The 16349-nt window shown below is 34.6% G+C and overlaps 1 protein-coding gene across 1 annotated transcript in view; it reads left to right on the top strand.

Annotated features, from left to right (window-relative positions):
• Positions 1–16349, top strand: part of hsd17b4 (hydroxysteroid (17-beta) dehydrogenase 4) — a 43924-nt gene that overhangs the window by 22550 nt on the left and 5025 nt on the right. The gene's annotated exons all lie outside the window — the stretch shown is intronic.

The raw sequence follows: 16349 nt of genomic DNA, 5'->3' as shown, positions 1-16349 counted from the left end.
TGATGAAAGATTCACACAAACACTGATGAAAGATTCACACACACACTGATGAAAGATTCACACAAACACTGATGAAAGATTCACACAAACACTGATGAAAGATTCACACACACACTGATGAAAGATTCACACAAACACTGATGAAAGATTCACACAAACACTGATGAAGATTCACACACACACTGATGAAAGATTCACACAAACACTGATGAAAGATTCACTCAAACACTGATGAAGATTCACACACACACTGATGAAAGATTCACACAAACACTGATGAAAGATTCACACAAACACTGATGAAGATTCACACACACACTGATGAAAGATTCACACACACACTGATGAAGATTCACACAAACACACAAACACTGATGAAAGATTCACACAAACACTGATGAAAGATTCACACACACACTGATGAAGATTCACACAAACACACAAACACTGATGAAAGATTCACACAAACACTGATGAAAGATTCACACAAACACTGATGAAGATTCACACACACACTGATGAAGATTCACACAAACACTGATAAAAGATTCACACAAACACTGATGAAAGATTCACACACACACTGATGAAAGATTCACACAAACACTGATGAAGATTCACACAAACACTGATGAAAGATTCACACACACACTGATGAAAGATTCACACAAACACTGATGAAGATTCACACACACACTGATGAAAGATTCACACAAACACTGATGAAGATTCACACAAACACTGATGAAAGATTCACACAAACACTGATGAAAGATTCACACACACACTGATGAAGATTCACACACACACTGATGAAAGATTCACACAAACACTGATGAAGATTCACACAAACACTGATAAAAGATTCACACACACACTGACGAAAGATTCACACAAACACTGATGAAAGATTCACACAAACACTGATGAAAGATTCACACACACACTGATGAAAGATTCACACAAACACTGATAAAAGATTCACACAAACACTGATGAAAGATTCACACACACACTGATGAAAGATTCACACACACACTGATGAAAGATTCACACACACACTGATGAAAGATTCACACACACACTGATGAAAGATTCACACAAACACAAACACTGATGAAAGATTCACACAAACACTGATGAAAGATTCACACACACACTGATGAAAGATTCACACAAACACTGATGAAAGATTCACACAAACACTGATGAAAGATTCACACAAACACTGATGAAAGATTCACACACACACTGATGAAAGATTCACACAAACACTGACGAAAGATTCACACACACACTGACGAAAGATTCACACACACACTGATGAAAGATTCACACAAACACTGATGAAAGATTCACACAAACACTGATGAAAGATTCACACACACACTGATGAAAGATTCACACACACACTGATGAAAGATTCACAGATTCACACACACACTGATGAAAGATTCACACACACACTGATGAAAGATTCACACACACACTGATGAAAGATTCACACAAACACTGATGAAAGATTCACACAAACACTGATGAAAGATTCACACACACACTGATGAAAGATTCACACAAACACTGATGAAAGATTCACACAAACACTGATGAAAGATTCACACACACACTGATGAAAGATTCACACAAACACTGATGAAAGATTCACAGATTCACACACACACTGATGAAAGATTCACACACACACTGATGAAAGATTGATGAAAGATTCACACACACACTGATGAAAGATTCACACACACACTGATGAAAGATTCACAGATTCACACAAACACTGATGAAAGATTCACACACACACTGATGAAAGATTCACACAAACACTGATGAAAGATTCACACACACACTGATGAAAGATTCACAGATTCACACACACACTGATGAAAGATTCACACACACACTGATGAAAGATTCACACACACACTGATGAAAGATTCACACACACACTGATGAAAGATTCACAGATTCACACACACACTGATGAAAGATTCACACACACACTGATGAAAGATTCACACAAACACTGACGAAAGATTCACACAAACACTGATGAAAGATTCACACAAACACTGATGAAAGATTCACAGATTCACACAAACACTGATGAAAGATTCACAGATTCACACAAACACTGATGAAAGATTCACAGATTCACACAAACACTGATGAAAGATTCACAGATTCACACAAAAACTGATGAAAGATTCACACAAACACTGATGAAAGATTCACGCAAACACTGATGAAAGATTCACAGATTCACACAAAAACTGATGAAAGATTCACACAAACACTGATGAAAGATTCACAGATTCACACACACACTGATGAAAGATTCACAGATTCACACAAACACTGATGAAAGATTCACACAAACACTGATGAAAGATTCACAGATTCACACAAACACTGATGAAAGATTCACACAAACACTGATGAAAGATTCACACAAACACTGATGAAAGATTCACAGATTCACACAAACACTGATGAAGATTCACACAAACACTGATGAAAGATTCACAGATTCACACAAACACTGATGAAAGATTCACAGATTCACACAAACACTGATGAAAGATTCACACAAACACTGATGAAAGATTCACACAAACACTGATGAAAGATTCACACAAACACTGATGAAGATTCACACAAACACTGATGAAGATTCACACAAACACTGATGAAAGATTCACACAAACACAAACACTGATGAAAGATTCACACAAACACACAAACACTGATGAAAGATTCACAGATTCACACAAACACTGATGCAAGATTCACACAAACACTGATGAAAGATTCACACAAACTGATGAAAGATTCACACAAACACTGATGAAAGATTCACACAAACACTGATGAAAGATTCACACAAACACTGATGAAAGATTCACACAAACTGATGAAAGATTCACACAAACACTGATGAAAGATTCACACAAACACTGATGAAAGATTCACACAAACACTGATGAAAGATTCACAGATTCACACAAACACTGATGAAAGATTCACAGATTCACACAAACACTGATGAAAGATTCACAGATTCACACAAACACTGATGAAAGATTCACACATTCACACAAACACTGATGAAAGATTCACACAAACACTGATGAAAGATTCACACAAACACTGATGAAAGATTCACACAAACACTGATGAAAGATTCACACAAACACTGATGAAAGATTCACACAAACACTGATGAAAGATTCACACAAACACTGATGAAAGATTCACACAAACACTGATGAAAGATTCACACAAACACTGATGAAAGATTCACACAAACACTGATGAAAGATTCACACAAACACTGATGAAGATTCACACAAACACACAAACACTGATGAAAGATTCACACAAACACTGATGAAAGATTCACACAAACACTGATGAAGATTCACACAAACACTGATGAAAGATTCACACAAACACTGATGAAAGATTCACACACACACTGATGAAAGATTCACACACACACTGATGAAAGATTCACACAAACACTGATGAAAGATTCACACAAACACTGATGAAAGATTCACACAAACACTGATGAAGATTCACACAAACACTGATGAAGATTCACACAAACACTGATGAAAGATTCACACAAACACTGATGAAGATTCACACAAACACTGATGAAAGATTCACACAAACACTGATGAAAGATTCACACAAACACTGATGAAAGATTCACACAAACACTGATGAAGATTCACACAAACACTGATGAAGATTCACACAAACACTGATGAAAGATTCACACAAACACTGATGAAAGATTCACACAAACACTGATGAAGATTCACACAAACACTGATGAAAGATTCACACACACACTGATGAAAGATTCACACAAACACTGATGAAGATTCACACAAACACTGATGAAGATTCACACACACACTGATGAAAGATTCACACAAACACTGATGAAGATTCACACAAACACTGATGAAGATTCACACAAACACTGATGAAAGATTCACACAAACACTGATGAAGATTCACACAAACACACAAACACTGATGAAAGATTCACACAAACACTGATGAAAGATTCACACAAACACTGATGAAGATTCACACACACACTGATGAAAGATTCACACAAACACTGATGAAAGATTCACACAAACACTGATGAAAGATTCACACACACACTGATGAAAGATTCACACAAACACTGATGAAAGATTCACACAAACACTGATGAAAGATTCACACAAACACTGATGAAAGATTCACACAAACACTGATGAAAGATTCACACAAACACTGATGAAGATTCACACAAACACTGATGAAAGATTCACACAAACACACAAACACTGATGAAAGATTCACACAAACACTGATGAAAGATTCACACACACACTGATGAAAGATTCACACAAACACTGATGAAAGATTCACACAAACACTGATGAAAGATTCACACAAACACTGATGAAGATTCACACAAACACACAAACACTGATGAAAGATTCACACAAACACTGATGAAAGATTCACACAAACACTGATGAAAGATTCACACACACACTGATGAAAGATTCACACAAACACTGATGAAAGATTCACACAAACACTGATGAAAGATTCACACAAACACTGATGAAAGATTCACACACACACTGATGAAAGATTCACACAAACACTGATGAAAGATTCACACAAACACTGATGAAAGATTCACACAAACACTGATGAAAGATTCACACACACACTGATGAAAGATTCACACAAACACTGATGAAAGATTCACACACACACTGATGAAGATTCACACAAACACTGATGAAAGATTCACACAAACACTGATGAAAGATTCACTCAAACACTGATGAAAGATTCACACAAACACTGATGAAAGATTCACACACACACACAAACACTGATGAAAGATTCACACAAACACTGATGAAAGATTCACACAAACACTGATGAAAGATTCACACAAACACTGATGAAAGATTCACACAAACACTGATGAAGATTCACACAAACACTGATGAAGATTCACTCAAACACTGATGAAGATTCACTCAAACACTGATGAAAGATTCACTCAAACACTGATGAAAGATTCACACACACACTGATGAAAGATTCACACAAACACTGATGAAGATTCACACAAACACACAAACACTGATGAAAGATTCACACAAACACTGATGAAAGATTCACACACACACTGATGAAAGATTCACACACACACTGATGAAAGATTCACACAAACACTGATGAAGATTCACACAAACACACAAACACTGATGAAAGATTCACACAAACACTGATGAAAGATTCACACACACACTGATGAAAGATTCACACACACACTGATGAAAGATTCACACAAACACTGATGAAGATTCACACAAACACACAAACACTGATGAAAGATTCACACAAACACTGATGAAAGATTCACACACACACTGATGAAAGATTCACACACACACTGATGAAAGATTCACACAAACACTGAAGATTCACACAAACACACAAACACTGATGAAAGATTCACACAAACACACAAACACTGATGAAAGATTCACACAAACACTGATGAAGATTCACACAAACACACAAACACTGATGAAAGATTCACTCAAACACTGATGAAAGATTCACTCAAACACTGATGAAAGATTCACACAAACACTGATGAAAGATTCACACAAACACTGATGAAGATTCACACAAACACTGATGAAAGATTCACACAAACACTGATGAAAGATTCACACAAACACTGATGAAGATTCACACAAACACTGATGAAAGATTCACACAAACACTGATGAAGATTCACACAAACACTGATGAAAGATTCACACAAACACTGATGAAAGATTCACACACACACTGATGAAGATTCACACAAACACTGATGAAGATTCACACAAACACTGATGAAAGATTCACACAAACACTGATGAAAGATTCACACAAACACTGATGAAGATTCACACAAACACTGATGAAGATTCACACAAACACTGATGAAAGATTCACTCAAACACTGATGAAGATTCACACAAACACTGATGAAAGATTCACACAAACACTGATGAAAGATTCACACAAACACTGATGAAGATTCACACAAACACTGATGAAAGATTCACTCAAACACTGATGAAGATTCACACAAACACTGATGAAGATTCACACAAACACTGATGAAAGATTCACACACACACTGATGAAAGATTCACACAAACACTGATGAAGATTCACACAAACACTGATGAAAGATTCACACAAACACTGATGAAGATTCACACAAACACTGATGAAAGATTCACACAAACACTGATGAAGATTCACACAAACACTGATGAAAGATTCACACAAACACTGATGAAGATTCACACACACACTGATGAAAGATTCACACAAACACTGATGAAAGATTCACACAAACACTGATGAAAGATTCACACAAACACTGATAAAAGATTCACACAAACACTGATGAAAGATTCACACACACACTGATGAAAGATTCACACACACACTGATGAAAGATTCACACAAACACTGATGAAAGATTCACACAAACACTGATGAAAGATTCACACAAACACTGATGAAAGATTCACACACACACTGATGAAAGATTCACAGATTCACACACACACTGATGAAAGATTCACACAAACACTGATGAAAGATTCACACAAACACTGATGAAAGATTCACACAAACACTGATGAAAGATTCACACAAACGCTGATGAAAGATTCACAGATTCACACACACACTGATGAAAGATTCACACAAACACTGATGAAAGATTCACACAAACACTGATGAAAGATTCACACAAACACTGATGAAAGATTCACACAAACACTGATGAAAGATTCACACAAACACTGATGAAAGATTCACACAAACACTGATGAAAGATTCACACAAACACTGATGAAAGATTCACACAAACGCTGATGAAAGATTCACAGATTCACACACACACTGATGAAAGATTCACACAAACACTGATGAAAGATTCACACACACACTGATGAAGATTCACACAAACACTGATGAAGATTCACACAAACACTGATGAAAGATTCACACAAACACTGATGAAGATTCACACAAACACTGATGAAAGATTCACACAAACACTGATGAAAGATTCACACAAACACTGATGAAAGATTCACACAAACACTGATGAAAGATTCACACAAACACTGATGAAAGATTCACACAAACACTGATGAAAGATTCACACAAACACTGATGAAAGATTCACACAAACACTGATGAAAGATTCACACAAACACTGATGAAAGATTCACACACACACTGATGAAAGATTCACACAAACACTGATGAAAGATTCACACACACACTGATGAAAGATTCACACAAACACTGATGAAAGATTCACACAAACACTGATGAAAGATTCACACACACACTGATGAAAGATTCACACAAACACTGATGAAAGATTCACACAAACACTGATGAAGATTCACACACACACTGATGAAAGATTCACACAAACACTGATGAAAGATTCACTCAAACACTGATGAAGATTCACACACACACTGATGAAAGATTCACACAAACACTGATGAAAGATTCACACAAACACTGATGAAGATTCACACACACACTGATGAAAGATTCACACACACACTGATGAAGATTCACACAAACACACAAACACTGATGAAAGATTCACACAAACACTGATGAAAGATTCACACACACACTGATGAAGATTCACACAAACACACAAACACTGATGAAAGATTCACACAAACACTGATGAAAGATTCACACAAACACTGATGAAGATTCACACACACACTGATGAAGATTCACACAAACACTGATAAAAGATTCACACAAACACTGATGAAAGATTCACACACACACTGATGAAAGATTCACACAAACACTGATGAAGATTCACACAAACACTGATGAAAGATTCACACACACACTGATGAAAGATTCACACAAACACTGATGAAGATTCACACACACACTGATGAAAGATTCACACAAACACTGATGAAGATTCACACAAACACTGATGAAAGATTCACACAAACACTGATGAAAGATTCACACACACACTGATGAAGATTCACACACACACTGATGAAAGATTCACACAAACACTGATGAAGATTCACACAAACACTGATAAAAGATTCACACAAACACTGATAAAAGATTCACACACACACTGACGAAAGATTCACACAAACACTGATGAAAGATTCACACAAACACTGATGAAAGATTCACACACACACTGATGAAAGATTCACACAAACACTGATAAAAGATTCACACAAACACTGATGAAAGATTCACACACACACTGATGAAAGATTCACACACACACTGATGAAAGATTCACACACACACTGATGAAAGATTCACACACACACTGATGAAAGATTCACACAAACACAAACACTGATGAAAGATTCACACAAACACTGATGAAAGATTCACACACACACTGATGAAAGATTCACACAAACACTGATGAAAGATTCACACAAACACTGATGAAAGATTCACACAAACACTGATGAAAGATTCACACACACACTGATGAAAGATTCACACAAACACTGACGAAAGATTCACACACACACTGACGAAAGATTCACACACACACTGATGAAAGATTCACACAAACACTGATGAAAGATTCACACAAACACTGATGAAAGATTCACACACACACTGATGAAAGATTCACACACACACTGATGAAAGATTCACAGATTCACACACACACTGATGAAAGATTCACACACACACTGATGAAAGATTCACACACACACTGATGAAAGATTCACACAAACACTGATGAAAGATTCACACAAACACTGATGAAAGATTCACACACACACTGATGAAAGATTCACACAAACACTGATGAAAGATTCACACAAACACTGATGAAAGATTCACACACACACTGATGAAAGATTCACACAAACACTGATGAAAGATTCACAGATTCACACACACACTGATGAAAGATTCACACACACACTGATGAAAGATTGATGAAAGATTCACACACACACTGATGAAAGATTCACACACACACTGATGAAAGATTCACAGATTCACACAAACACTGATGAAAGATTCACACACACACTGATGAAAGATTCACACAAACACTGATGAAAGATTCACACACACACTGATGAAAGATTCACAGATTCACACACACACTGATGAAAGATTCACACACACACTGATGAAAGATTCACACACACACTGATGAAAGATTCACACACACACTGATGAAAGATTCACAGATTCACACACACACTGATGAAAGATTCACACACACACTGATGAAAGATTCACACAAACACTGACGAAAGATTCACACAAACACTGATGAAAGATTCACACAAACACTGATGAAAGATTCACAGATTCACACAAACACTGATGAAAGATTCACAGATTCACACAAACACTGATGAAAGATTCACAGATTCACACAAACACTGATGAAAGATTCACAGATTCACACAAAAACTGATGAAAGATTCACACAAACACTGATGAAAGATTCACGCAAACACTGATGAAAGATTCACAGATTCACACAAAAACTGATGAAAGATTCACACAAACACTGATGAAAGATTCACAGATTCACACACACACTGATGAAAGATTCACAGATTCACACAAACACTGATGAAAGATTCACACAAACACTGATGAAAGATTCACAGATTCACACAAACACTGATGAAAGATTCACACAAACACTGATGAAAGATTCACACAAACACTGATGAAAGATTCACAGATTCACACAAACACTGATGAAAGATTCACAGATTCACACAAACACTGATGAAAGATTCACAGATTCACACAAACACTGATGAAAGATTCACACATTCACACAAACACTGATGAAAGATTCACACAAACACTGATGAAAGATTCACACAAACACTGATGAAAGATTCACACAAACACTGATGAAGATTCACACAAACACTGATGAAGATTCACACAAACACTGATGAAAGATTCACACAAACACAAACACTGATGAAAGATTCACACAAACACACAAACACTGATGAAAGATTCACAGATTCACACAAACACTGATGCAAGATTCACACAAACACTGATGAAAGATTCACACAAACTGATGAAAGATTCACACAAACACTGATGAAAGATTCACACAAACACTGATGAAAGATTCACACAAACACTGATGAAAGATTCACACAAACTGATGAAAGATTCACACAAACACTGATGAAAGATTCACACAAACACTGATGAAAGATTCACACAAACACTGATGAAAGATTCACAGATTCACACAAACACTGATGAAAGATTCACAGATTCACACAAACACTGATGAAAGATTCACAGATTCACACAAACACTGATGAAAGATTCACACATTCACACAAACACTGATGAAAGATTCACACAAACACTGATGAAAGATTCACACAAACACTGATGAAAGATTCACACAAACACTGATGAAAGATTCACACAAACACTGATGAAAGATTCACACAAACACTGATGAAAGATTCACACAAACACTGATGAAAGATTCACACAAACACTGATGAAAGATTCACACAAACACTGATGAAAGATTCACACAAACACTGATGAAAGATTCACACAAACACTGATGAAGATTCACACAAACACACAAACACTGATGAAAGATTCACACAAACACTGATGAAAGATTCACACAAACACTGATGAAGATTCACACAAACACTGATGAAAGATTCACACAAACACTGATGAAAGATTCACACACACACTGATGAAAGATTCACACACACACTGATGAAAGATTCACACAAACACTGATGAAAGATTCACACAAACACTGATGAAAGATTCACACAAACACTGATGAAGATTCACACAAACACTGATGAAGATTCACACAAACACTGATGAAAGATTCACACAAACACTGATGAAGATTCACACAAACACTGATGAAAGATTCACACAAACACTGATGAAAGATTCACACAAACACTGATGAAAGATTCACACAAACACTGATGAAGATTCACACAAACACTGATGAAGATTCACACAAACACTGATGAAAGATTCACACAAACACTGATGAAAGATTCACACAAACACTGATGAAGATTCACACAAACACTGATGAAAGATTCACACACACACTGATGAAAGATTCACACAAACACTGATGAAGATTCACACAAACACTGATGAAGATTCACACACACACTGATGAAAGATTCACACAAACACTGATGAAGATTCACACAAACACTGATGAAGATTCACACAAACACTGATGAAAGATTCACACAAACACTGATGAAGATTCACACAAACACACAAACACTGATGAAAGATTCACACAAACACTGATGAAAGATTCACACAAACACTGATGAAGATTCACACACACACTGATGAAAGATTCACACAAACACTGATGAAAGATTCACACAAACACTGATGAAAGATTCACACACACACTGATGAAAGATTCACACAAACACTGATGAAAGATTCACACAAACACTGATGAAAGATTCACACAAACACTGATGAAAGATTCACACAAACACTGATGAAAGATTCACACAAACACTGATGAAGATTCACACAAACACTGATGAAAGATTCACACAAACACACAAACACTGATGAAAGATTCACACAAACACTGATGAAAGATTCACACACACACTGATGAAAGATTCACACAAACACTGATGAAAGATTCACACAAACACTGATGAAAGATTCACACAAACACTGATGAAGATTCACACAAACACACAAACACTGATGAAAGATTCACACAAACACTGATGAAAGATTCACACAAACACTGATGAAAGATTCACACACACACTGATGAAAGATTCACACAAACACTGATGAAAGATTCACACAAACACTGATGAAAGATTCACACAAACACTGATGAAAGATTCACACACACACTGATGAAAGATTCACACAAACACTGATGAAAGATTCACACAAACACTGATGAAAGATTCACACAAACACTGATGAAAGATTCACACACACACTGATGAAAGATTCACACAAACACTGATGAAAGATTCACACACACACTGATGAAGATTCACACAAACACTGATGAAAGATTCACACAAACACTGATGAAGATTCACACACACACTGATGAAAGATTCACACAAACACTGATGAAAGATTCACACAAACACTGATGAAGATTCACACACACACTGATGAAAGATTCACACAAACACTGATGAAAGATTCACACAAACACTGATGAAGATTCACACACACACTGATGAAAGATTCACACACACACTGATGAAAGATTCACACAAACACTGATGAAAGATTCACACAAACACTGATGAAAGATTCACACAAACACTGATGAAAGATTCACACAAACACTGATGAAGATTCACACAAACACTGATGAAAGATTCACACAAACACTGATGAAAGATTCACACAAACACTGATGAAAGATTCACACACACACTGATGAAAGATTCACACACACACTGATGAAAGATTCACACAAACACTGATGAAGATTCACACACACACTGATGAAAGATTCACACAAACACTGATGAAGATTCACACAAACACTGATGAAAGATTCACTCAAACACTGATGAAAGATTCACACAAACACTGATGAAGATTCACACAAACACTGATGAAAGATTCACACAAACACTGATGAAAGATTCACACAAACACTGATGAAAGATTCACACAAACACTGATGAAAGATTCACTCAAACACTGATGAAAGATTCACACAAACACTGATGAAGATTCACACAAACACTGATGAAAGATTCACACAAACACTGATGAAAGATTCACACAAACACTGATGAAAGATTCACTCAAACACTGATGAAAGATTCACACAAACACTGATGAAGATTCACACACACACTGATGAAAGATTCACTCAAACACTGATGAAAGATTCACACAAACACTGATGAAGATTCACACACACACTGATGAAAGATTCACACAAACACTGATGAAAGATTCACACAAACACTGATGAAGATTCACACACACACTGATGAAAGATTCACTCAAACACTGATGAAAGATTCACACAAACACTGATGAAGATTCACACACACACTGATGAAAGATTCACACAAACACTGATGAAAGATTCACACAAACACTGATGAAGATTCACACACACACTGATGAAAGATTCACTCAAACACTGATGAAAGATTCACACAAACACTGATGAAGATTCACACACACACTGATGAAAGATTCACACAAACACTGATGAAAGATTCACTCAAACACTGATGAAAGATTCACACAAACACTGATGAAGATTCACACACACACTGATGAAAGATTCACTCAAACACTGATGAAAGATTCACACAAACACTGATGAAGATTCACACACACACTGATGAAAGATTCACACAAACACTGATGAAAGATTCACACAAACACTGATGAAAGATTCACTCAAACACTGATGAAAGATTCACACAAACACTGATGAAGATTCACACACACACTGATGAAAGATTCACTCAAACACTGATGAAAGATTCACACAAACACTGATGAAGATTCACACAAACACTGATGAAAGATTCACACAAACACTGATGAAAGATTCACACACACACTGATGAAAGATTCACTCAAACACTGATGAAAGATTCACACAAACACTGATGAAGATTCACACACACACTGATGAAAGATTCACACACACACTGATGAAAGATTCACACAAACACTGATGAAAGATTCACACAAACACTGATGAAAGATTCACTCAAACACTGATGAAAGATTCACTCAAACACTGATGAAAGATTCACACACACACTGATGAAAGATTCACTCAAACACTGATGAAAGATTCACACACACACTGATGAAAGATTCACACACACACTGATGAAAGATTCACACAAACACTGATGAAAGATTCACACAAACACTGATGAAAGATTCACTCAAACACTGATGAAAGATTCACACAAACACTGATGAAAGATTCACACACACACTGATGAAAGATTCACACACACACTGATGAAAGATTCACTCAAACACTGATGAAAGATTCACACAAACACTGATGAAGATTCACACACACACTGATGAAAGATTCACACAAACACTGATGAAAGATTCACACAAACACTGATCTCTTCATATTCATATTCATATTCAACAAAATATACATCAGACAAATATGCCCAAATTATTACTTCATGTCATATTGACAGCCAAAATTGTGACAGTTCAAATGATTGCTCAAGAAGCCAAAATTATAACATAAAAGTCAAAATTTACATTAAAAAAATTGAAAATGAACATGCTAAACCGAAATTAGGATTAAAAATTTGTAAGAGAAATTATTACTTAAAACATCAAAGTTTAAATGAACATATTTTTCAAAATAATAAATGCTTTTATTCCTCAAGGACACATTAAACTGATCAAAAGTGACATTTATAATGTTGATAAGATTCTCTCTCTAATAAATGCTGTTCTTATGAACTTCATATTCATCAATATATATCACGGTTTCCAGAAAAATATGAAAATAAAAAGCCCAAATGATCACTGTCATATTGACTTAGCCAAAATTATGACATTAAAAGTCCAAATTTAAACCAAAGTTATTACATATAAAGGCAAAATTAACATTAAAAAAATTTGTAATGAACAAACTAAACCGAAATTATGATTAATAATTTGTAAGAGAAATTATTACTTAAAACATCAAAGTTTAAATGAACATATTTTTCAAAATAATTAACGCTTTCATTCATCAAGGACACATTAAACTGATCAAAAGTGACGTTAATAATGTTTCAAAAGATTATATTTCTAATAAATGCTGTTCTTATGAACTTTATATTCATCTGAGAATCCTGAGAAATAAAATATATCAGTTTCCACAGAAATATGAACATAAAAAGCACAAATTATTACTTAAAATGTCAAAACTGTGACTAAATTATGACAGTCAACATTTAAACTGAAATTATTACAGTCAATATTGTAATATATAAAGTAAAAATTATGACATGAGTAAAAATTGACAGTCAAAATTTTAAACAAATTATTACGTAATATGTAAAAAAAAGTATTACTTAGTCATAATTATGACGACAAATTTATTAACATACTAAATTGAAATAATGACAAGTCAATTTAAACCGAAATTATGATTATGACACAGTTGAATTTTTTTTTCAAAAAAATAAATGCTTTTATTAATCAAGGACACATTACACTGATCAAAAGTGCCAGTAAAGACATTAATAATGTTTCAAAAGATTCTCTCTCTAATAAATGCTGTTCTTATGATCTTTATATTCATCAATATATATCAGTTTCCAGAAAAATATGAAATAAAAAGCCCTAATTATTACTAATATCATATTGACTTGTAAAGCCAAAATTGTGACATTAAAAGTCCAAATTTAAACCGAAATTATTACATATAAAGTCAAAATTAACATAAAAAAGATTGGAAATTAACATACCAAACCGAAATTATGACACAAGTAAAAATTGACAGTCAAAATTTAAAACAAATTATAAAAAATAAAGTAAAATTTTTTTTATTACTTAGTCATAATTATGACGACAAATTTATTAACATACTAAATTGAAATCATGACAAGTCAATTTAAACCGAAATTATTTCGAAAAATTACTTGTCAAAATTATGACAGTTGTAAAAAAATGTATGATTTTATTAATCAAGAACGCATTGAACTGATCAAAAGTGACAGTAAAGACATTAATAATGTTTCAAAAGATTCTCTAATAAATGCTGTTCTTATGATCTTTATATTCATCAATATATATCACGGTTTCCAGAATAAATATGAAATAAAAAGCCCAAATTATTACTTAATATCATATTGACTCACAAAGCCAAAATTGTGACATTAAAAGTCAAAATTTAAACTTTATTATTTATAAAATGTTTTAATCAAGAACACATTAAACTGATCAAAAGTGACATTTATAATGTTGATAAGATTCTCTCTCTAATAAATGCTGTTCTTATGAACTTTATATTCATCAATATATATCACGGTTTCCAGAATAAATATGAAAATAAAAAGCCCAAATGATTACTTAGTCATAACTATGACAAATTGAAATGAACATAAGAAGTCAATTTCCCTGTAGTTCTGATCATGTGATCAGCCTGTGTGTGT

Source organism: Gobio gobio, assembly GCF_949357685.1.
Source record: "Gobio gobio genome assembly, chromosome: 10".
NCBI classification, from domain to species: Eukaryota; Metazoa; Chordata; class Actinopteri; order Cypriniformes; family Gobionidae; genus Gobio; species Gobio gobio.
The sequence above is the reverse complement of the archived record's forward strand: the minus strand, read 5'-3'. Positions and strand labels throughout refer to the sequence as shown.